We start from the raw sequence: 25,895 nt of genomic DNA on the forward strand, positions 1-25,895 counted from the left end.
CAGAATTCAAGAAACAGAAAACATTGAGAGCAGAGATGGGCCTCACGCCGACCCCACTCACCTGCGCCAGGGGGGTATGAGGCCGACATGGCGAGAGCGGCTCATCACGAAGGATGATCTCGTCGGGGATCCATCTTTCGACACCCCACTCTTGTCCGTCTCGAAGAGCCTCATCGCCAACCTCTCATCCTCATTAAGAGGGACCTTGTCGGCGTCCATCTTAAGCTTTTTCCGTTTAACCCATCTGTCATGCTCCGCCTTAGTCTCGCACCGCAAATTAACTTGGTGCTGGAAGGACCGGGGCAGCGGATAGTCATCCGACACCTCAATATACACCCACCGATCCTTCCAGTCTTTGCAAGAAGACAGCTTATCAACGGAGGCGTAACCCGGCTCCATTTGCACGCTGTACCATCCGACGCGACCAGAAAATGACGGCCGAAGGTGGTGAAGCCGACGGAATAAATTAACCGTTGGGACCTCCCCTTAAAGAGACGAGAGCGGACAAAGCCGACTATGGTCCTAATAGCCAACGGGTGCGGTGGCCCTGGCGACGTTCATGGCCCTAATGATGGCCATAACGTAATCATTCAGCGGAAACCGGAGCCCGTACTCCAGGTGCCGGATATATACGCCGGTGCAACCCGGTGGAGGGCAACAGATGGCCTGACCCTTCCTCAGGGATAACAATTTTGTATCCCCTGCCAAAGTAGAAATGGCCCTCGAAGAGTGTCTCGCCAGAACAACGGGCGAACTTATGGGTCCAAGTACGGTCAGGGCCGACCTTACAGGGGTCGCCGTGATCCATGACGTACTGCCTCCCCTCATTAGGATGAGCCCTTTCAGCATCATCACCGAAATCGTCTCCGTCGTCATCAACATCATCATCATCCTCCCATTCCTCCAAAATTTGAGGATCAGCTTCAGGAGAAGGAGACCTAGGGCCCCCAGACCTTAGCGGGATGGCGTCTAGCATCTCCTCCTCATCAAGACGCGATGGGGAACCCCCCGGCGTCGGTTTACTAGTTCCGCAGCATCGCAGAAGACATGTCTACAGCAAAACTCACAAGTTAAAAAGAGAAATTTGTTGGTTTACCTTGAAGAAAAGTACTAGCCGGAGTAGTGACACTGAAAAATAGAAGAGAGAAGCCCTTGAAAGTCTAAAGAAGATTTTTGAGAAAATGAAATTGGTGCCTAATTTCAGGGATTAACTGCCCTATTTATAGGGGAAAACCCATGAATAAGGACCAATCAGGGCTCAGCCCATGAAACGTCAGCCAATCAACAAACAGACACGTGTCGGACATGCAACCACGGAATGTCAATCGTTGCAACAGTTGAATGTCAATCAATGCAACAGTGACCAAGCGTCTTCAACACGCCCCTTCATATCTCTCTGCCTGTTCATCTTCCTCAACAAAATCCTAGGTATCCGTTTCTACGCCGGCCACATGATCAACCAAGCCGAAAAGCAGGGGGCAATCGAAACAACCTAAGCACTCTCCACCCTGGTCTCAGCCAGCGTCATTGCCTTTTCCACATCGGATGTCCATTACACAACCATGTGGAGGGGGGATATGGTACGGCCTAAGCAGGGCCACGTCGAGGTAGAAGAAGCCGGGGCAGCAAATTTGTTTTGCGCAGAATATACGCTTAACATACATCGGAGCCCATACCACGGCATAGACACGCTGGGGGCAAATTGATGGGGCATATTATGCACCCGCTGACCAGTCAACATATTGAGCAAGGTCAAAGATATCCACAGCAAGTCAACGGCTTAGACCTAAGCATTTAGGCCTGTCGGCTGACCGACAGATGGGTCCCGGCCGGGGCAACCAGTCCGCCGGGGCACACATCCGCGAACTCATATCCAAGATCCCTCGGCGGTGAGTCAACTGGGCCCGTCGGCCTGCCATGGCCCCTCGGCCGAGGGTAGCTCAGGCTTTCCACCTGCTAGCCACTTGGCCACTTGGCCACTACATGACAAAAGGTGAAAGTCTATAAATAATCCTCTACTCTCATTGAGTAAAGGATCCACAATTTAACCTAAGAATCACTATTCATCTGGTAATATCTTCCTTATCTCTCTACAATACGTACTTTGCCAAGTAACAACAACTTACCTTTCTAAGTTACTGACTTGAGCGTCGGAGTGAGTTCGCTCGGTCCAAAGCCGAGCCCTCAGTTTGTTCATCGTTTCAGGAGACCGCAAGGAGGATTCAACCAAAGACGTCATTCTACAAGCACGGGTGGTAACATATAACTGCTCTGGAATTACACTCGGAACAGTTAGATTGGGTACAACGACCTCTACCCGTTATCAAAATGGCGCCGTTGTCGGGGACGATGATAATGGATTAGATTAATTGTCTGTTTCTAGGCTTAGTTTGTTTATTTGTTTATTTTTCCATCCTTGTCCTAGTGTATTCTTTGCATTAGGACCATTTTATCTCTTGTTTGAGTGTATGTATAGGTGCAACATCGGTTCTCTTTTCCGTCTTGATCGAGAGATTGGGAAGTTTTTCCGGGTAAGAAGATGGTTAGCATTATCGGCTCTAGAGATCTCCACCCTCCAACCAAACCATTCACCAAACCACTCTCCAAATCACTCACCTAGCCCACCAAATACACCAAGAACCAACCTTATTGACAAAGAAATGATGGACCAACCAATGAATTACTACCATAGACCGGATCTAATCGGTCTTACTCGACAATTAATTATGGAGTTCTTGCTCCTAATACCTTTGAGCTCCGTGATCATACAATCTTCTTTATTCAACAAAATATTTTTCATGGCTTTAAGAGTGAAGATGCTCATGAACATCTTGTTTTATTAAAGGAAAAAGCGGGTATGATCAAGTATTATGGCATCACGGAAGAGCAAATTCTTCTTATGCTCTTTCTCCTTTCCTTGAAGGACAATGCTAGAAAATGGTTGGATTCACATGAACCGAGTACTTTCACTACTTGGGAAAGCTTGACAAAGGCTTTTATCAACAAATTTTACCCTTCTTCAAAAACCGCTAGAATAAGACATGAAATCCAAACCTTCAAGCAAAAACATCTTGAAACTTTGAGTGAAGCAGGGGAAAGATTTAGAGACTTTATTACCTCTTGCCAACATCATGGAATCCCCAAATGGATGACAATCCAAATCTTCTTTAAAACCCTTGAGCAAAGGTTTAGGGATATGATTGTGGAGGCCTCCGGTGGTAATTTTGACAAAATGAAAAATGCCCAAATCACAGGATTGATCCAAAATATTTCCGACATGGAAATTAGCTATGGATGTATAGAAGGTGACTATGGAAGAGAAAATGAGTCCAAGAGTGAAGGACCTTCAAAGTTAGAATTGGAAAACAAGGCCAAGTTGGATGAATTGTCAAAGAAATGTGATAGCTTTTTGGTGGAGAGGAAGCATGAAAATGCTTATCATGAAGAAAGACCAAATCACCCCAAGGTCTACTATGTTCAAGAGCCTAGGTTACCACCAAGGACCTACTCTCAACCAAGTTCTCCTCCAAGAAACTATTAACAATATGCTCCTACGTGTGAAAATTGTGGGGGTATTGGGCATTCATATAACAGTTGCTCATCCTTTTCACAACAAGACTCATACCCACAAGAACCCTATGTTTTACAAGACCAACAACCTCACCATTCCCAACAACAAAAAAGCCCTTATCAACCTCCACTAATTGCACCCCCAAACCCAAACTCTTTCATTGAAGGAATGTTGAAAGAAATGGATGCTATAGCGCAACAAAGAGAAGTCCAATATGATCAACAATTCAAGGATTTGAGAACCGTTCTCACCAATGTCCAAAATCATCAAAGGACATTTGATTCTCACATAACCAATCAATGGATTTCTAACACTCAAAGAAGCCCGCATTCTTTACCAACTCAAGGGCTTAACCCCAAAGATGGACTACCACTTCATCAAAAAGTCCACTTGGTTACCTTGAGAAGTGGGAAAGAACTAGGAGAATCAATGAAGATAGTGAATGATGAACCCTAAGATGGTGAGCATTTTGTGTTGGAGGAAATTGAGGTTAAGAAGGTGAGCAACAATGACAACATGAGTAAGTTGGCTATTGAGGAATCCGAGACTACACCAAGACCTTTTTATGTGACACCTTCACCTTTTTCTCAAAAGTGGGGAGTGGCCAATGAAGAATCATGACACGAGAAGTTCATGAACTTGGTGAAAAAAATGGAAATAACCCCTCCATCCATGGAAGAGATGCCTCTTTACAACAATTTCCTAACGGAAGTTATCTCAAAGCAAAAACTTACCAATGATCATGAACTTGTTGCCTCAACGGATGAGTGTTGGGACATTCATGTGGATAAAGAAGAAGTGTATGTCAATGACATTTGTGGCGAAGAAGGTAAAAGTTGGTAAAAGGAGATAGATGAATTTGAGCTTGCCATATTTGGAGAGTTGAGGAGCCATGAGAGAAATTACGACACTTGTAGTTTTGACTCTAGCTTGGAAGAAATCGAAACTCTCATCTTTGGTAGTGATTCGGTTCAATTGAAGAGTTAAGAGAATTTGGATAAAAACGATGATATTATGAACCTCAATGTTGAGAGGTTGTCTCCTCCACCTCTTATTCTTCACCACCCTCCTTGTCTTGATGACCATGAGGAGATTTCCTCATTTTATGAGGTTTATGATATGCTGATCCCTTCACATCCTAGCTACTTCTTCAAGAAGAAGGGTCTAAGCCATCAAAAGAATCCAAGAAATGGTGCAAAGAAGAGTAAAAGGAAGAATGATAAGAAGTGTTGGAGAAGAGGTCGAGTGAGGACTACTATGGCATGGCATTACTTGTGTCTAGTTGAGGGTTTTGCTAGAGCCTTTGACCGTCTCCTTCGTGCCTTGAGTGACATGGATCATGCTACTTGGAGATTCAAGGAACAAAATTTTGATGAGAGGTTTTGTGGAGTCTCATAAGAACCACCAAATTGTATATATTCTCTTCCCTTACTGATACTTTACTTGCATTTTAGTCTCCTCCTTACATTTGTTCTATTGAAGACAATGTCACGTTTTAAGTGTGGGCAGGGGATTCATTATATAAAAACCATAAAAATTTAAAAAAATTGTAAAATTTCAAAAACATGTATTTCATTTTCAAAAATTTAAAATCCAAAAATACGCATTTAAGTTTCGAAAATATCAAAAATACAAAACATGTTTTTAATTTTGAAAAAAATTGAAAAATACAAAAATATGTTCTTTAATTTTCCATTCTCTCCCTACTTTAGTCCTATCGAGGACGATATGCATCTTAAGTGTGGGGAGGGAAATATCCACCTTGTAAATATTTATAAATATTTTTACTTGTTAATTTGGAAAAATTACAAAAAATGACTATAAATTGAATTTTTTAAAAAAATTCAAAAAATTTGCATTGTTTATATTATATATATTGCATTTGTCCTAACCTTTTTTTATTGACAACACATGAGAGCATCGAGAAGATGTTTGGTAAAATTCTTCCAATCCTTTCTCCTTTATCCTTCCTTTTCTTTTTGTATATATAAGCATGGAGGATGACGGGATATGTGATGTGGGTGTTTCCTTTGGGAACTGTTTTGGATATGCTTGTGTTGTTGGTGTGTTGTTAGGACTAGATATTGTGTCCATTTAGACTAGAAATGTATATATGTGTTCACTCTTGCATTCACGTAGCTTGTTCATATGTTTTGTTGCATTTCATACACGTTGCATCTTGTTTGTAAATAGTTGCATATAGGGTCTAAATGTGGAGGGTATATGTCATCAATAATGATAATTGTTTTGCATGTGTCATTCCTCTCTTGATAGCTTGTTCCTTTTGATGACACATGGTTAGAGTTTTTGCTTGCAAAAACCCGGAAGTATAGCTTAACAACCAAGTTGCGACCACCGGCCATGTGAGACTGTATTGGACCCGAGACTTGACCTAGGATCGACGTAGCTACTCATATGTGAGGATAAAGCCTCCATATGGCCGGTCCATCAAACCGATCTCATTTAGGTCATGAGAGTAGATCTCCTTACGTGGTATGTCATGTCAAAATGCATAAGTATGGTGCTCATTCCTTACCGTGGAAGTGTCGATGTGCATGTTGAGACAATTTTGTTCAAATAAAGTAGAATCTCATAGCTAAATAAGCTTATTTTTCACCCATTTGATCATCTTTCCCTTTTGTTTACCCAATTTGTGCCTAAGCCTTGTCATTTTATTTGCCAATAAAATAACTACATTCCATAAACATCTCACCTTTGTTGAGTAGTTCGTCTTTGTAGTTGTTTTGAGGAGTATAATTGGGTAGGAAAGTTGATTTTTATTGAGGTGATCGGTCCTAAATATCACGAAAGTGAAATGAAGCTTGATGGTTGACCAATTTTTGCATATTTAAGAGGTTTACGAGGAAAAGAAGAAAAGAAAAAAAATGAAAAAGAAAAACAAATAGAAAAAGAGAAAAATGAAATGAAAAACAAAAAGAAAAGAATGTATATTTTTGTGTTTAATAAAGGGTTGGTAATTTGCAAATTGAGTTTGTTTTGAAGAGAATTGAATAATTTTTGAAAATGGCAATCTTGCATGGGTAGAGTTTAGCGGATTTGTTGGATGTGACGACTACTTAACTGATAGCCTCACATGTCTTAAAACGATGCTTGCACCAACCCACCGAACCCGAGCCCCATTACAACCCGATTGTCTCTCTTGCATGTGCACCATTTGGTATTTCTCTTGCGGATATTGGATATGGTACCATATTAGATTGCGGACATGTTTCACAAGTCGAGTTTAGAAGAGTGATTTTGGCTACTTTTTGTCACAAAAATCACCCGGTTCTTCAATGAGTGTCTAGTGAAACCCGTGAGAGTCGGTCTTGTGTCTCCTTTGGTCAAAGGTTTGATACGGAGTCGAATCTTGTGTGTGTCGTGTCATTCTTGGGAGTATAGCGAAATACTTCCCCTTTCCCGCCTAGAATTTGTTTCTTAGGCACCCCGTGTTGTCAATGTTGGCTACATGAGCTAGAGCTAGAGGAAAGACACCTGGGCAAGACCTTGAAACGACATCCTCCACTAACGACTCTCTTTGTTCGGTATTTGAAAGCAAACAACCGCTTAGATGAGGAAAGCGGTTTGACCTTTTGTAGATGCATCCATTGTTTGTTGTGTGCTTAATGTTAGGATGTGTCCAATTTTCCGCAAGCGCCCACTTGCCTTGCATCGAAATGCATACCTCATTGTGTTTCGGTGTGAGTTGAAAGGACGGAGAAGGCCCGTTAATTGCCTCTCATAGGATATTATTAGTTTAGCCAGTCTCTTATATTAAGGGTCTCAGTTTAGTTTAAATGAGCTTACTCAAGAACGAGTAAAGTTTAAGTGTGGGGAGATTTGATATCATCCTAATTTAGGACGATTTAGCCCCGTTTTATTCTTTATTTTAACTCGATTTTGTGTGTTTCATTGATAAATAGCTCATTTAATAGCTTTATTAGTTGATTAGTATTTAATAGTTTAATTCTATTTATCGCGAATATATATATATATATATATATATATATATATATATATATATATATATATATATATATATATATATATATATATATATATATATATATAGAGAGAGAGAGAGAGAGAGAGAGAGAGAGAGAGAGAGAGAGAAATGAGTTCTAATGAGTCCACCATATGTCATTGAGTCCCTAAGTCCCTCTAAGGGCCAATGGATGAGAAAATGGATGGTTGAGATGGATGGAGAAGAGATGGATTAAGGACTATTAAAAAGAAAAGGAAAAAAATGTGGATGGTTGGATTGAAATGGATGGTTGAGATTGAAATTAACAAAAAAATTATTTCACTAATCAAATTTTTATACACTAATTAATTTTTCTTTCTCTCTCTAGCCCCTAATTAATCAGTTTTGAGTTTGATTTTGAGTGTAAATGTAATGTTGTATGAGTTTTACAAGTGTAAATCTAACATTTTACGAGTGTAAATGTAACATTTTAAGAGTGTAAATTTGATTTTTTGTGACGGAAATTTTGAATTTATATAATTTTAACATTTTACAAGTGTAAATTTGATGTTTTACGAGTGTAAATGTAACATTTTAAGAGTGTAAATTTGATTTTTTGTGACGGAAATTTTGAATTTATATAATTTTAACATTTTACAAGTGTAAATTTGATGTTTTACGAGTGCAAATGTAACATTTTAAGAGTGTAAATTTGATTTTTGTGTGACGAAAATTTTGAATTTATATAATTTAACATTTTACAAGTGTAAATTTGATGTTTTACGAGTGTAAATGTAATATTTTAAGAGTGTAAATTTGATTTTTTGTGACGGAAATTTTGAATTTATATAATTTTAACATTTTACAAGTGTAAATTTGATGTTTTACGTGTGTAAATGTAATATTTTAAGAGTGTAAATTTGATTTTTTGTAACGGAAATTTTGAATTTATATAATTTTAACATTTTACAAGTGTAAATTTGATGTTTTACGAGTGTAAATGTAATATTTTAAGAGTGTAAATTTGATTTTTTGTGACGAAAATTTTGAATTTATATAATTTTAACATTTTAAGACTGTAAATTTGATGTTTTGCAAGTGTAAATGTAAATATTTTAAGAGTGTAAATTTAATTTTTTAAGCAATTTTCTATATAAAAATTTGAATTTATATAATCTTAACATGTTACCAAGTGTAAATGTGATGTTTTACGAGTGTAAATGTAGTATTTTAAGTGTAAATTTGAAGGTCTGCGAGTGTAAATTTGAAGGCTTAAGAGTGTAACTTTGGTCCTTTTAGTGTAACTTTGGTCCTTTACAAGTGTAACTTTGGTCCTTTACGAGTAAAACTTTAGTCCGACTACCAACAAACACCACCAACGTCGTCCTCCACCACCAATTCATGTAACACCCCGCGCCTTTCTTATATTTTAAATAAACTTTTAAGTAATTTTTATTAAATAATTATTATTTAAAGCTTATTTTTATAAAATATCGTCATAGTCATGTAACGATAATAATAGTGTAGATTCTAATAATATTATTCTCCGTCTTGAATTATAGTAGGTTTGGGGCGGAAATTCTAGTAGAAACCGACTCATTTTGAGTTATTGGGCTTATCATGACTCATGACCCTTTTTCCTTCTCTTTTCTCTACACCAAACCCCAACTAAACCCTCACAACTCCATCTCCCTCACTTCTAATTTCTGAAATTCCCCAACAAACATATCACCATTGTTAAACCCTTTCTTCTCAACCCTAAAATCACCATAACTCACTCAATTCTTCACCAATCTCGTTCCTTTTCGCGCCATTCTCTTCCTTTTCTCATTCCCCTTCTTTCTAAGTAAGAAAGTTGTCATCTTTTCCTCTATTTCGAAATTCTCATCTTACAAGGATGTGGATTCTTGACTTAATATCTTTATTTTTGTGTTTAGGGGAGAATTTGGACGACCCGGAGGAAGATAGCTACATCATTGACGACTCAATAGAAGATTGAAGTGCAAAAAGGTAACGGTGATGGGTTACTCGACTTTTATGTTAAAATTGTGTGAATTATATAGTATTAGACTCATATGAATGTTAAATTTGGTGTCTTTCATGCTTTGTGGTGATTTGGTGTTGAGTAGGTTACTTGTATGATGATTCTCATATGTTTAAGGAGTAAATTCATGTCTTGTTGTAATATGGTGAAATATGAGATGATGTTAGTGTAATTCTCTCATAATTACATGATTAAACCTCATTTTAATGATTAATAAACAACCCCATATGTTAATTACATCTTGAAAGTGGTAATTTCTGAGTATTCATCATGTTAAAGAAGTATGAAATGATTAAATGAAAGATGGTTGAATTTGGAAGACTTTAGATGGATGTTTGATGAGTTTTCGTGTACAGTGATCCCCTGCCGGTGGGCCGGCAGCCGGCCTACCCAACCGGCAGCGCGTCATTGCATTTCTGGGTTATAAAAGTTGGAATTTAGCCTTTGTATTCCCCTGCCGGTGGGCCGGTAGCCGGCCTACCCAACCGGCAGCGAGTACATGAAATTTTGGTGTCTTTTATAATAGGGTGTATCCCCCGGTGGGCGGTGGGCAGCTCGGTCAACCTGAGAGAATACACAATGTGACATGTTGAACTTAATTGACTATAGTAGGTATTCCCTGCCGGTGGGCCGGCAGCCGGTCACCCGGCAGAGAATACACATTGAGTATAATTGACCTTGTTTCCCTTAGCTTGTATTCCCTGCCGGTGGGCCGGCAGCCGGCCACCCGGCAGAGAATACACTTTCATCTATTTTGACCTTGTTTCACCTTAGCATGTATCCTCTGCCGGTGGGCCGGAAGCCGGTGCCCACACCGGTAGAGAGCACCTGATACTTATTATAATCTTATACTTATACATGCTTCACATGAATTGTTTACGTTATGTTTGTGCAATCATTATTACTCGTGTTTGTGATCCAAGTGTGACGACTTACATTGTGTGACGACTTGACATTCCTTATTTACCCCTTTCGGACCATTGGTTACGGTTAGGTGCCATGTTTCCGGATTGGGCTATTTTTCCTTCCGCCTCTTCGGACCGGGGGTCACGGTTAGGTGACAAGGTTCCGATTTGGGGTTACTCGACTTTTGGGCACGGTTAGGTGTACCATGTTTCGAGTCTTGGATACGATTTGGTATCGTTTGTCGAATCGGGTGTCGTCCATCCCGAGAGTCTGGCCAGGTTTAGACTAGGACCGTATTATAATCGTCGTCCTACCAAGAGGTTGGAGTCTAGAGGGTTGTCTTGTTTGAGTCTATACTTTGTAATTTGTCTTACATTTGAGTCGAGTCAATTTGTGACCGTTTGACCTAATTATTCTTCTCTCATTTATGCGTAACTACTCTTATTGCATTTCGTATACTAATCATGATTTTCTTGTTACCGTAAGTATTTATTCTTATGCTTGTTTGTTTAATTAAATTCCTAATTACTTGTATTTTGACATATGTGGGGGAGAACCCCGAGTTACTCCCCACCGACCGTGGCTTTCATATTTATTATGAATGACAGGTTGGTGATGAAGCTTAAGTGGGGAAGACCGTGTGAGCTAGCGAGTTCTTACCTTGGACCTTAATTAGCTATCACTTTAATAGACTCACCTACTTTTAGACTCATGTTCATTCGTGGGATATCTTTTCCCCAATAAATAGACTTGTGTTGTAAACTTAAACTTAATTATCTAAACTTATTTATCGTGTTGGTGATGCCTCGCGTTGGACTTAACTAGAAGCCTTAAAAGTTTTAAAAATCTCGTGTTTCCGCCACGATTTACTGGTTATATTTAGTTGCCTCAACGAGGGGTGTCACAATTCATATCCACAAAAAGTATGAATGCAAATTTATATATTAACGAGTGTAAATGTAAAGAGTGTAAATGTGAGGAAATACAAGTGGAAATTTAAAGAAATATGAGTGTAAATGTGAGAAAATACAAGTGTAAATTCAAAGAAATATGAGTGTAAATGTGAGGAAATACAAGTGTAAATTTAAAGAAATATGAGTGTAAATATGAGGAAATATGAGTTTAAATGTAATGATTTACAAGTGTAAATGTAAAGAATTATGAGTGTAAATGTAAATAAATATGAGTGTAACTGTAAAGAAATATAAGGAAATATGAGTGTAAATCTGAAAAATGTGTGTAAATGTAAAGAAATATGTGTAAATGTAAAGAAGTACGATTGTAAATGTAAAAAAATATGAGTATAATAAATATATTTATTAGATCTCGAAAAAAACTACAAAACAAAAAAAAATATTTTATAAAAGCATTAAAAAACTAAAAACACAAGAAATACGAGTGTATAATATAGATCTACAAAAATTAAAAAGTAGATATGTAACTTTAACAAAAAATATATAACCCCCACAACAAATAATAACTTATTAAATTAAAATAAAACAAAAAAAAAATTGAAAGACAGACACGACAAACACTTCAAAACAAATTGAAAGAACAAACACATCAAAACAAATTGAAAGGCAGAGAACAAACACATCAAATTGTTTTTGAAAAACAGACGACACAACACAAACAAAGAAAAAAACACAAGCAAGACCCGACGTGGGTCAGAGGAGAGAGAGAAGCGCACAGGAGAGAGAGGCGGCGGCGGAGCATGGTGGTTGTGTAGGGGTGGTGGGCGACAGATCTGTAAAAAAAAGGGTGGTGGCTTGGTGGTGGTCGTCGAGGGCAGTGCAAGGAAGGTGGTGTTGTTGGTTGTCGATGGTGGGGTTGTTGGTGGTTGGAGGAGGTGTAGTTCAGATCTGGAAATATAAGAAGGGGAGGGAGATGGTGGAGGTCGGTGGAGGCCGGGATGGACGAGAGGGAGTGGTGATGTGCGGTGGTGATGGTTGGTGGCAGATCTGGGGGTGGTTGTTTACGGTCATATTTTTTTTTTTTTTGTATTTGGTGGTAGCGGTTTTCGGTGGTAGTGGATTTGAAAGGAGGTGTATTGTTGGTGGTGGTGGTTGTTGTTGATGGCGGTGTTGGAGGATACGAGAAGGGTGGCTGGTGGTGTTGTGGTGGCCGGCAGAAGAGGTGCGTCGTGGTGGTGGTGGCGGTTGTGTGAGTCGTGGGTGGTGCGTCGTGGTGGTGGCGGGTGTGTGAGTCGTGGGTGGTGTATGGTGATGACTGATGAGGATAATGAGAGAATGAGGGGAAAATTTTTTTTTTGATTTTTTTGAATTATTTGGTATTTGATTTTTGTTGGGTTTTTTAGAGGAATTGAGTTGTTTTGATTTTTAGAGAGATGAGATGAATGATAATTGTGTGAAATGAGAGAGAAGTGAGTGAAAAATAAATAATATATAGTAAAATTAGTGGTTGATTAGTGAAGGTAGTGAGGGAAAGTATTTAATTAGCATTGATCCCCTAATTTTTGCACTAATCCTCCCTTTTTCTCTTTCAATCTCAGCCCTCCATCCCATCTTTTTAAGGGTCCTAAAGAGGACTTATGGACTCAATGAAAAGAGGTGGACTCATTAGATCTCATTTTTATATATATATATATATATATATATATATATATATATATATATATATATATATATATATATATAGAGAGAGAGAGAGAGAGAGAGAGAGATAGAGAGAGAGAGAGAGAAATGATCATGTAAGTCCGCCTATTTTGGTTGAGTCCCTAAGTCCTCATATGAACCTTTAGATCTAAGAGATGAGTGGCTAAGATTAGAGCAAAATGAAGGGTTGAGATTAGAACATAATAAAACCCTAGTCCCCTACCCATTTCACTGTCACAACAAACAATCTAACTTCTCTCTCTTCCTCTCAACTTCTCTCTCCCTCCCATCACCCTCCGGCCAACCACGCCGCTGCCACCAGTCCGACGACCGCACGCCCACCAATCTGCCGCCTTCATCCCCTTCTCCTTTCTCTCTTATTTTTTTTCTTTTCAGATTTGAGCCTGCCGCCCTTACCACCACGCAGCACCACCGTCTCCCTTCAGATCTGAGCCGCCCGCCAGCCTCCTCTCCACCACCACGTCCTATTCTTTTTTTTTTTCAGATCTAAGATAAAAAGCTTTTGGTCTTGTTGTTGGTTGTTACGTTTTAATGGCGGTAGTGGCAGTTTTGCGGTTGGTGGTGCGTGGTGGTAGGCCGCCTCCCTCTCCTCCTTTTTTTTTTCAAATGTGAGATAATAACTATATGGTGGTGTTGTTGGTCTTTGCGGTTTGGAGGTGGTGGAGGGAGTGGGCTGGTGGTGCGTGGTGCGTGGTGCCGCCTTCTCTTTCTCTCTCTCTTTTTTTTTTCAGATCTGAGATAATAAGTGGTTGATGTTGTTGTTGGTTGTTGCGGTTTGGAGGTGGTGGTGCTATGGTGGTTGGGGTAGGAGGTGGTAGGATGGTGGTGATGGTGAAAGAAGAGTTGTTAGCATAAAGTTACACTTCTGAGTACTAAAGTTACATATTTAAGGACTAGAGTTACACTCGTTAGTCAATAAAATTACACCTTTATTGACTAAACTTACACCTTCAGACTAAAGTTACAGTCTTGAAGGACAAAAGTTACACTTGAAAGGACTAAAGTTACAATAACAAAATATATTAATTCAAATTTTCACATACAATTCACTATTATGACTAAAGTTACGACTCCAATGACTAAAGTTACACTTAAAAGGGGTAAAATTACACCCGTAAAAGTATAGAAACCACCATACGACTAAAGTTACATCTAAAACGACTAAAGTTACAACTAAAACGACTAAAGTTATACTCGTAAAAAAACAAAGTTACATATAATTTTGTTAAAATTACATAAATTCCAATTTATAAATTCAAATTTTCATATACAAAATGACCTTAAAGACAAAAATTTCACTCATGAATCAATAAATGACTAAAGTTACACTTATAAAGTAATAAAGTTACACTAAGAAAATGATTGGCTAAGAATGGGACTTAGGGACTCAACCAAATTGAGTGAAGTTCTCCTAAGTCCCTTACATCTATTGAGTCCTTAAGTCCTTATAAGGGCTCTTGGATGAAGGGAATGAAGGGATGAGATTACATCTCAATGGATGGCCACAAATCAATCTAGTCTAATTAGCTCCTCATTGCAATTAAGTTACTCACTAATCCATTCATCCCTCATTATCACAAACTCCTTCCCTCTCTCTAAATCTCACAATCTCACAATCTCTCCTTTTTCTCTCATCTAACCAAACCAAACAATTACTCAAAAAAAAACCCAAAATAATTACTCAAAAAAAAACCCAAAATAACAATCAAAATCAAAACAAAACAAAACCACCAGCCCACAGCCCTACCACAACCACGACGCGGCCCCACCACAACCACCACCACCACCACCTCCGCACCTCCTCTTGTGTTCTTCTCCTTCTCACCTCCTCCACACTCCTTCTCACCGCAGCCACCGGTTCTCCTTCGCGCCTCCACCAGTTCTGCTCACTCCCTTCGTCCTTCCTCCGTCCCTCCTCTCACACCACCGGCTACCACGCACACCACTATCCTCCTGCCGCCACAACCCCAGATCTGACGGCATCCCTTCCCCAGAAAATGTGGCAAAGGTAGGGAAAGAAATGATGGGTTTTTAATTTAATAATATCTGCTTGAACACTTTTGCAGGAAGGTACAATATCTAAGTTTACTGTGAAAGTGTGAAGTTCTAGGTTCACGCAACAGCAGCTATGTCTTTGTCTAGACTCTAGAACAAACTTTTTTTCCTTTATCCATTCCTTGTAACTGTAATCTAAATGATGCTTCTCCGCCTTAGCTTATGTAATGTTGCACCAATATAAAATGTAAGCTTATGATTCTCTAATGCTCAAATCTCATGAAATGAAACGATTAAAGCTTAATTCTGCCGACACTTTCAGATTTCATTCTGTCTTGTTATTTTATTTATTTTGGTTTTTTTATTTTATTTATTTTGGTTTTTATTTTATTTATTTCAATCCATTTTATTTAGTTTGTTGTTGGTGGTCGTTTGTTGGTTGTTGTGTGTTGGTCTTCGGGAGGCTCGGCTTTCAGATCTATCATCATATTTTTCAAATATCGGTTTTTTTTTTCAGATTTGTTATTTAAAATCTCGTCTTATTATTATATTGTCTTGTTTTATATTTTACATATCTCGCCTTGTTAATATCCGTCTTGTTATATATATTTGCCAATTTTCGTATTTAAAATTTTGTCTTGTTATTGTGTGATTTTGGATCTATTAAAATTACACTTTTTCCTGTTAAAATTACACTATTTTCTGTTAAAATTACACTTTTTCCTGTTAAAATTACACTTTTTTTTGTTAAAATTACACTTTTTCCTGTTATAATTACACTTTTTCCTATTACAATTACACTTATTTCTGTTACAATTACACTTTTTTTGTTACAATTACACTTTTTCTGATAAAATTTCACTCAATTCTGTTACAATTACACTTTTTCTTGTTAAAATTACACTTTTTTTGTTAAAATTACACTTTTTCTTGTTACAATTACACTTTTTCTGTTACAATTACACTTTTTCTTATTACAATTACACAATTTTTGTTACAATTACACTTTTTTTGTTACAATTACACTTTTTCTGTTAAAATTACACTCAATTCTGTTACAATTACACTTTTTCCTTTAAAATTACACTTTTTTCTGTTAAAATTACACTTTTTTCCTTTAAAATTACACTTTTTCTTGTTAGAATTACATTTTTTTCCTTTAAAATTACACATTTTTCGGTTAAAATTACACTTTTTCCTGTTAAAATTACACTTATCTCTATTAATGACTAAAGTTACACTCTTGGACTAAAGTTAGACAGACCAATTTGGACTATTTGGACAATTTGGACTAACTAATTTGGACAATTTGGACAATATAGACTAACTAATTTGGACTATTTGGACTATTTGGACTAACTAATGGAGTTATTTACGACTAAATTGAATACAATATTTACAACTAAATTTGGATTAAAATTATACAATTTTGGACTGAAAATACAAAATTTGGACTAAAAATACACTATTTACGACTAAATTTGGACTAAAAATACACTATTTATGACTAACTTTGGACTAAAAATACAATTTTGGACTGAAAATACACTATTTACGACTAAATTTAGAGTAAAATTACACAATTTGAACTAAAGTTACACAATTCATTTATTTTGAGTCCTTGAGATTGTGCAATTTCAATCATTGTCCACTAAATTGTAACTTAGTAAATTGATAGTGTGTGTATCTTTTATAATTTTGTGAGTGTAATTTTAGTCCACAAAAGTGTAATTTTAGTCCAAAAAAGTGTAATTTTAGTCTACAAATGTGTAACTTTAATCCACAAATGTATAACTTTAGTCTACAAAAGTGTAATTTTAGTCCACGAAAGTGTAATTTTAGTCCATAAAAGTGTAATTTTAGTCAATAAAAGTGTAATTTTAATCCGAATTGTATAACTATAGTCCAAGTTTACTAAGTGTAATTTTAGTCCAAAAAAGTGTAATTTTAGTCCATAAAAGTGTAATTTTAATCCAAATTGTATAACTATAGTCCAAATTTGTGTATCTTTAGTCCAAATTGTGTAATTTTAGTCCAAATTGTGTAATTTTAGTCCAAATTTGTGTAACTTCAGTCCAAATTGTTCTAAATTTAGTCCAAAAGCGTAACTTTAGTCATTGAGAAAGTAACCTTAGTAGAGATAAGTGTAACTTTAATAATAGAGATAAATGTAACTTTAATAAAGACAAGTGTAATTTTAAAGGAAAAAAGTGTAATTTTAATAGAAAAAAGTGTAATTTTAAAGGAAAATATTGTAATTTTAACAGAAAAAAGTGTAATTTTAACGGAAAAGTGTAATTTTAACCGGAAAAAAAGTGTAATTTTAACAGAAAAAAGTGTAATTTTAACGGAAAAAAGTGTACTTTTAACAGGAAAAAAACTGTGATTTTAACCAAAAAAAATGTAATTTTAACGGAAAAAAGTGTAATTTTAACGGTTAAAAGTGTAATTTTAATCGAAAAAGTGTAATTTTAACCGATAAAGTGTAATTTTAATAGATCCTAAATCACACAATATATATAACAAGACGGATATTAACAAAGTGATATCAACAAGAAAAAAGTAAAAAATGAGATTTCATAACTAATAGATTTAGTACTAAAATCAAACTATAATTTGTAAGAATGTCAATAACCAGAAAAAAAAAAGACCAAAACATCAAAATTGAAAAAAAAAAAAACAAAACGGAAATGAAAAAAAAAACGGGTCAATGAAAATTGATCTATTTTAGTAGATCTAAGATTAAAATAAAAAAAACTCACAAATTTGAAACAATATTATATAGCAAGACGATATAAGGAGAAAAAAAACAACAAAAAAAATAAAAAGAACACCCAAACATCAATTTTTTTTAAAAAAAAAAAAAATTAAAAAATGATGTCGGGGCGGCGGTGGTGGCGGTTGGCGACTGTGGTGGTTTTCGGTGGGTGGTGGTAGGTGGATGGTGAATGAGGAAAAGATGAGTAAATGATTTATTTGGAATTTTTGGGTTTTTTATTTGTTTGGGTTTTTGGGTTTTTTTTCTTGGTTTTTTTGGAGAGAATATGGAGAAGTGAGATATAGAGAGAATAAAGAGATGTGATATTGAGTTGATGAATGAAAGATGAGGAGGATTAATGTAGTTAATGAGAAAATTAGAGGAAGATGGCAAAATTAGACCATTAACCTTAATTTTTTTGTTCTCATCTTAGCCCTCCATTTCCAAGATCCAATGGCCCATAATGGGACTTATGGACTCACATGTAAGAGGAGGACTCATTTGATCTTATTATATATATATATATATATATATATATATATATATATATATATATATATATATATATATATATATATATATATATATATATATATATAGATTTAGGATCCGGTGAGAACGAACATTCGGTGAGAACGGTGAGAACACTCACCCACCATTGGATTAAAATCAATCTAATAGTCCTTATTTAATAAAAAAAACCACAACCCACTGAACATACTCACCACTCATCCTCTCTCACACTTCACAACCACCGACATATGGACTTCCAGTGGCACCACCTTGACACCGTCTGCATCACCGGCAAACTGACTATCTCACCGGCGATACCTTTGACCCCTCACGACCGTCGCACCGCACACGACTATCTCTTTCAACCGACGGCAGACGACAAGTCTCCCGCAACAATTACGTCACCGTCTTGAGTTCGTTGATAACCCATTTTCTTTTGTACTGTCCATTGCTCTTTCCTTCGCTTGACACCAATTAACGTCTGCCGAACTCCAATGGTTACTCTCGCACCCCCATCGCCGAAGGTAACTCAGGCACACCACCTCTTCCTCTTCGTTTGTTTCACGTCTATTTTAATGTATCTACACTAATATTTGACGTATCTAGCCACTATTTTAATGTATCTTATCATAGATACACAAAATTACATACTAGGTACATTAAAATTAGTTTGAGATACATCAGTTTAGAAACCGGATACATTATTCCGTGTACCATAAATTGCGCCGGCAACCACAGAAAGCCTGACGAATCATGCGGTTCCCCGGTAATTCCAGATCTGCCCTTAATTACCACACCAATTTTGTAACAACAAATGGATCGAAAACACAATCACTCAATTCTCACACAAATTTTCGAAATCATTTTTTAATAATAGCTGATAATCAACCCATAAATTTAATCAACATACAGCATAATCATCGATATTCATCGATTAATTATAAGAAAGGAGTGGAAGAGGAGCAGAGAGAAAGAAAAAGTGTGAAGGCAAAAGAAAATGATTGACGTCATCGAGAAACACGCTACGGCGGCGATGACAGTGATGGTCGGCAGTACTAAGGCGGCGTAACGGTGGTGCCGTGCTCCGGCGAGGTGGCTGACGATGGATCGGTAACCGGTAAGGTCGATAAGGATGATGGAGGTGTTTGGTTTGACTAATTGTTTGCGTACATGTGAAAAAGAGGCGGAGAATATATTTGGGTTTGTTGTTGAGTTTTAATATTATATTATATAGTTAGTAATTAATTAGTAGTAGTGTGCGTTCTCACCGTTTGCACTGAACATATATATATATATATATATATATATATATACATATATATATATATACATATATATATATATAGGAATGGGATCATGTGAGTATGACTCATATATTTGAGGATTGAGGATTAATACTAGCTGTCAGATATAAGAGATCCAACATCCATGATTTAGTGCGGATAAGTAAGGGTAATATGGTAATTTCGCGGATGCACATATATACTCCTTATTCCATCGAACAAACTTAATTCATTCATTCTCACTTAAAGTCTTTCTCTATCTACCTTCTATCTTCTTCGATGAATCCCTAATTTTCCTGTTTTCGTGATTTTTTTGTTTCGAATTCAATCTCAACTCAATCATTTGTCATTCTTCTATTTCTTATTAACGATCATACTCTTTCAATTGAAATCGTGATGTCAGGTACATCTAATTTATCTTTAGTTTTTAATTTCAGTTTTATTTTCATGTGATTGTTGTTTCGCTACATATATTTGCAATTACTAGTCATCTTACTGCGTTTGTTATGATTTTGTAGCTACTCATCGTGATTTCAATGCTTTGTATCTCTTTTTCCTAAATTAGGTTTAATTTGTGAGGATTTCATATGATTTATTGGTCTTCTTTCTCATATATCTAGGTTAATTTAATTCGAACAAGTTACTTAATTTGTTATATATTGATAATTTTTCTGATCTATGTTAAATTCACTGTTGTTATGAGTTTTTTTGTTCTCGATTTATAATTTTGATGAGATTGATTCATAGTCTTGTTATTTGATTGCGATTTTAAATTATTTCACTTTGTTCGAGTTTTGTTGTCATGTAAACCTAATTTACATGTGTAGTATCTTGTTTCAAAAATTTTTAAATTTGTGTCAGATTTATTTACATCTGTTTTACATTGTTACTCTTTCTTGTTAGCTAGCTAGTAGTAGTATACATTTATTTGATTTAGGTTCTAAATTGTTTGACATCTTATAAATATCACGTATTTCTTTGCTAAAGTATCCAGTGTGATATTGTTTAGAAGACTATGTGATATTGTTTAGCGGTGTGTGATATTGTTTTATTACATCCCTTTTACTTTGATTGTCAGAAATCAATTACTACTTGTTTGTTTACATTGTAGTTTTTTGTGCTATTTTTTGTCAGATCGTGAAAGTTGTTTAGCTTTGAGCGGCCTATTGGACAGAGATATGACTTTGTCCAAATTGGCCTAAGAAGCTTTGGGCTTAAGGCTTAATTTACCTGCCAAATGAGTCTCCAAGTTTGGTGTATGTTTGGTTTTGGTATAGATTTGATGTTGAGTTGTCATCATATGTTTCTGATTTACATTCTGCTTGTTTATTGAGTTGCGGTATTTTGTTTGACCATCACCATTTCATCTTTTTGAGCAGCAAGCACAACATAAATTTTAAGATGTTGTTGGTTCTTCTGATTCCATTGTTTTCATCAGGTATTGAAAAAAATTAGATCGGATTTGTCTAATTTCAGTTGTGGCCTTGCTCATATTTTCTGTGAGTGCTCTTAATTCATTGGTGGATTCGAGTTTTGATTAATCCACTTTCTTCTATTGGTACAATAGGTTGGACTTTGTCCCACTAGATTGTTGGTTGCGTAAACCAGGTTGGTTAAGCGGCTTAAAGGTGAAGCATCCTGCGGAGTAAATGTGTTGGCCACCTTTTCTTTCTTTGAGATGGATCATCGATGAAGTGGAAGTAGACGCCACAACACAGTATGGTTCATTCGTCTTGACGAGCTTTATTTTGCATCCTTGTATATCTCTCACATGTTTGCTTATCGGGAATGGCAAATCCACTTTGAAGGGGATATGAAATCTCATTTGCGTTCGAGAGAAGCTAATTGATAAAACCAAGTCGAGAAATGAAGCTAAGGATCGTGTTACTTTCAAGGGGATATGAAGTTTCATGATATTCTTCATTGGTGTCGTACTAATGGTTTGATGTAATTGAGTTCTTGAAAGTTGAGTAGATAGTCGTGTGTTTGTATTAAGTTGAGTCATGATCATGAAATGGTTGTAAAAACGGTTGTCTTGGTGTTTAAAACAAGATGAGGTTGAACAAACCTCAAGCAAGAAGTTGAAGATTGTCTTTGGAAAAAGATGCCAAAAAGGATAATAAAAAGAAATTGGTAAAGGTAGAGGAAGAGAAATAAAGAACTAATCTGTGTACTCAGATTGTGTTGACAGAACTTTAATTGAATATGCACTGATTGATGTAATTTTGGAAGGATAGTAATATGTTGTAGTCGTTATAAATTAATATTATTGTTGTTGTACTTTTGTGATATTGTTTAGAATCAGCAATAATATTTCATCTTATATCTTTGTGATATTGTTTCTCAATAGCAAAAAGTTTGAGGGTTTCAAGATTCCTTGTGAATGTGATATTGTTTTGGATAAAGTGTGATACCGGGATGTGTGAAGTTTGCTATTGTTCGGTAATGCTTATAGAACAATATGATGTGATACTTATGAAGATATATATTGTTTCTTATAACTGTTTGGAAACTAGCAAATAAAGATAAATATATGATATTGTTAATAGCATAGTGTGATATTATTAGCACAATAGTTTGATATTGTTTACCATATCATTTGATATTTTTTTTGAAAGAACTAAATTATTTGATATTATTAACACAATAATGGTGATATTATTTTATGATATTGTTTACCACATCTTGTGATATTGTTAAGCCAGTAGTGTGATATTGTTTACCACATCTTGTGATATTGTAAAACTAATAGTGTGATATTGTTCTCAAAGTCATTTGATATTGTGTCATGAAAGGTGATATTTTTTATAACTAAATGTGATATTGTTTACTAAAACTTGTGATATTGTTAAAACAAACGTGTGATATTGTTTACCAAAAAAATGAAATACTTTAAGAACCATATATTCTCTATTTAATGACATAAAAAAAGAGGCAAATCCTGATACAACTATAATATTGTTACCATTACTTTACATTCCAACTCAAAAATGCAAAAAAAAAAATAGATACAAATTTATAATCGCTTGAAACAATATCTAAGAATACATAATTTGTCTTTATAAGAGAAATGAATAAAAAAACATGATTTGTTTAGTTGATCATGCACTATAGACTTCGCCAGCATGCACACATACTCTTAAGTAACCTCCAAAAGCGAAGAAATCTGCAAAAAAAAAAAGGAAAAAAAAGTACAAACATCATCTTTCAGACAAAAGAAAATACAACAAATATAAAAAACACACCATATTACAGCATTTACAGCAACATTTTACATTATTTTACTGCAAACCAGTGACATTTTACAGCGAAAACACCATACTATAGCATTTTAGGGCCTTGATGACATTTTACAACTTAATTATGTAGTAGTCAACTTGCCAAAATGTATGAAAATAGAGTACCACGAATATTCACATTCAGTATCACATCATACAAACAACAGTATCACACGTTTTCCGTTATCATAGCCAACATGTAATTCGACATTACTCATTTTAATCAACACAAACGATTATTTCAATTCTATCATATGAAACTGTAATTTTGCACAATTAAACAATGTTAAACCCTAACTTTCGCGATTAAAACAATATGAAACCCTAATTTTCACAATTAAACAAAGTTGAACCCTAATTTTGACAATCGATCAATATTAAACCCTAATTTTAGCGATTCAAACTAAAAAGACATCTTATAAACAACTAAAACTTCAATTGATGATAGTAATTGATTCAATGTGTCGATATTATGAATGAAAAACGTTTAAAATCATTTTTAAGTAAGATATTTAGAAATTTACAGCAAGAACACGAAAGAACCCTAAATAACTCGATAATTAGTTCGATTTTGTTGATTTAATCCTATTAAATTCATCTAATTCAACATACATACAATAATTTCGAACAAAATCAAAATGTATAATCAATTTAATGCTACAAAAGTTGAAAAAAATCGCAGAAATGGATAAAGATGAGAAACAAATGTACCTCAACGATTTTGGAGAGAATTCTGGTGAGATTATTCAATCTAGTGAACGAATACATCTAGAATGTTGAAATGCAGTTGAAATCGTCTTTGAATTTTAAGTTTTTGTGGATTTTCGGCGAGATTTTAGAGAGGATTTTGTGATAGTTTTCGTTTGAGATGTTTGATTGATTTTGGTAAAATTATTAGAGAGAGAAACTGACGATTGATTTTTTGAGTTTTAGGTGGTTTTGTTTGTCAATTTTCCTCACGATATTGTTTTGTATATGGTGTGATACTTTATTCGTTACTCAATCCTCAAATATTTAGGAGTTCTCACCGGATCCCGACTATATATATATATATATATATATATATATATATATATATATATATATATATATATATATATATATATAGAAATGGGATCAAGAGAGTCCACCTCCTTACATGAGTCCATTAAGTCCTAATTTTAGCCCTTAGATTGCAACAAAATCAAGGGCTAAGATTATTTCTGAAAAAAAAAAAAGCCCATATATAACCAACAAACCCTAATACAATTCATTCACTCATTTGCCTCCCTCATTTCTACTTCTCTCTCTAAACCTCTAAATCCCTCTTCTCTCCTCTTCCTCCTCTCAACCCGCCGCCACCGCCCCTCCTCCCCACGCCGCCGCCACCGCCCCTCCTCCCCACGCCGCCACCACCTTTTATTTGTGCCGCCTGTCTTCTGCCTCCCTCAGGCACCACCCGTGCCGCCTTCCTCCTCTTCTCTTCTGCCTCCCTCGGCACCACCCGCCGCTGCCACCACTCTTTCTCTTTTTTTTTTTTTTTTTTTTTTTTTTTTTTTTTTTTTGATTGTTGGTTGTGGGGTGGTGTTGTGGTGCGTGATATCGGGGGTGGTTGTAGATCGCCGCCGCCTCTATCCCTCCCCCTTTCTCTTTTTTTTTTTAAGATTTCATTGGTGGTGTGGTGTTTTGGTGGGTCGTGTGGGGGTGTTGGTCGCGGCTGTGGCTGTTATTTTTTTTTTTTATTTTTTTTTTTCATTTTCAAATCTATGGTGGGTGTTGTTTTTGGTGTTTTTTGTTTTATCTTTTCATTTTCAGATCTACTACCTTTCTTTGTTTTTTTTTCTTTTCGTTTTCAGATCTCTGTTTGTTTTTTTTTTTTTTTTTTTTTAATTCGCGTATGGTGGCTGGTGGTGGAGGCGGTTGCAGGGTTACATCATGGTTTTAGGGGAATGGATTAAAGTTACAAAGCATATGAATTAAAGTTACATTTATATGGACTGAAGTTACGCTGACTAATTATACTTGCCAATGACCTAAATTATTATAAAGCTATAATCCTAAAAAAAAATAAAGTTTCAAAAATTACGACTAAAGTTACAATCGTAAAACATTAAAGTTTCATTCATCTTTACATAGAATTTATAAATTAGGAAAATTTAATAAATTCAAACTTTTATATTAGAAATTTATAAAGTTTCAAAAATTATGATTAAAGTTACACTCGTAAAACATTAAAGTTATATTTAAAAATCAATAAAATTAAATAAATTCAATTTTTAAATTAAAAATTGTTTAAAAAAATTAAAGTTTCAATTTTTAGCATTAAAGTTTCACTTGTAAAACATTAAAGTTATATTTGAAAATCAGTAAAATTAAATAAATTCAAATTTTTATATTAAAAATTGTTTAAAAAAAATTAAAGTTTTAATTTTTAGCATTAAAGTTTCACTCGTAAAACATTAAAGTTATATTTAAAAATCTGTAAAATTAAATAAATTCAAATTTTTATATTAAAAATTGTTTAAAAAAATTAAAGTTTCAATTTTTAGCATTAAAGTTTCACTCGTAAAATACTAAAGTTATACTCAAAAATCAATTTTATATATTTAAAATAAAATTTTATAACATAAATTTAAATTTTTATTTAAAAAATAACCTTAAACTTTAAAGTTATAATTATAAAGAATTAAAGTTACACTCATAAATTAAAGTTTCATTTATTAAACATTAAAGTTTTCATCTTAAAATTTTAAAATCTCAACCATCCATCTTAGTTGATCAATGGCTAGGATTAGGACTTAATGGACTCACCATTTTAGGTGGACTCATTTGAACTTGCCTCTCTCTCTCTCTCTCTCTCTCTCTCTATATATATATATATATATATATATATATATATATATATATATATATATATATATATATATATATATATATATATATATATAGAGAGAGAGAGAGAGAAGAG

General features: G+C 35.2%; 1 non-coding gene across 1 annotated transcript; it reads right to left on the reverse strand.

Annotated features, from left to right (window-relative positions):
* Positions 1 to 3,031: 3,031 nt before the first annotated feature.
* On the reverse strand, positions 3,032 to 3,138 carry LOC141658263 (small nucleolar RNA R71). Its single transcript, XR_012549157.1, has one exon. It is a non-coding gene; the product is annotated as a small nucleolar RNA R71 (small nucleolar RNA).
* Positions 3,139 to 25,895: the final 22,757 nt, after the last annotated feature.

Source organism: Silene latifolia, chromosome 5 (assembly GCF_048544455.1).
Source record: "Silene latifolia isolate original U9 population chromosome 5, ASM4854445v1, whole genome shotgun sequence".
NCBI lineage: Eukaryota > Viridiplantae > Streptophyta > Magnoliopsida > Caryophyllales > Caryophyllaceae > Silene > Silene latifolia.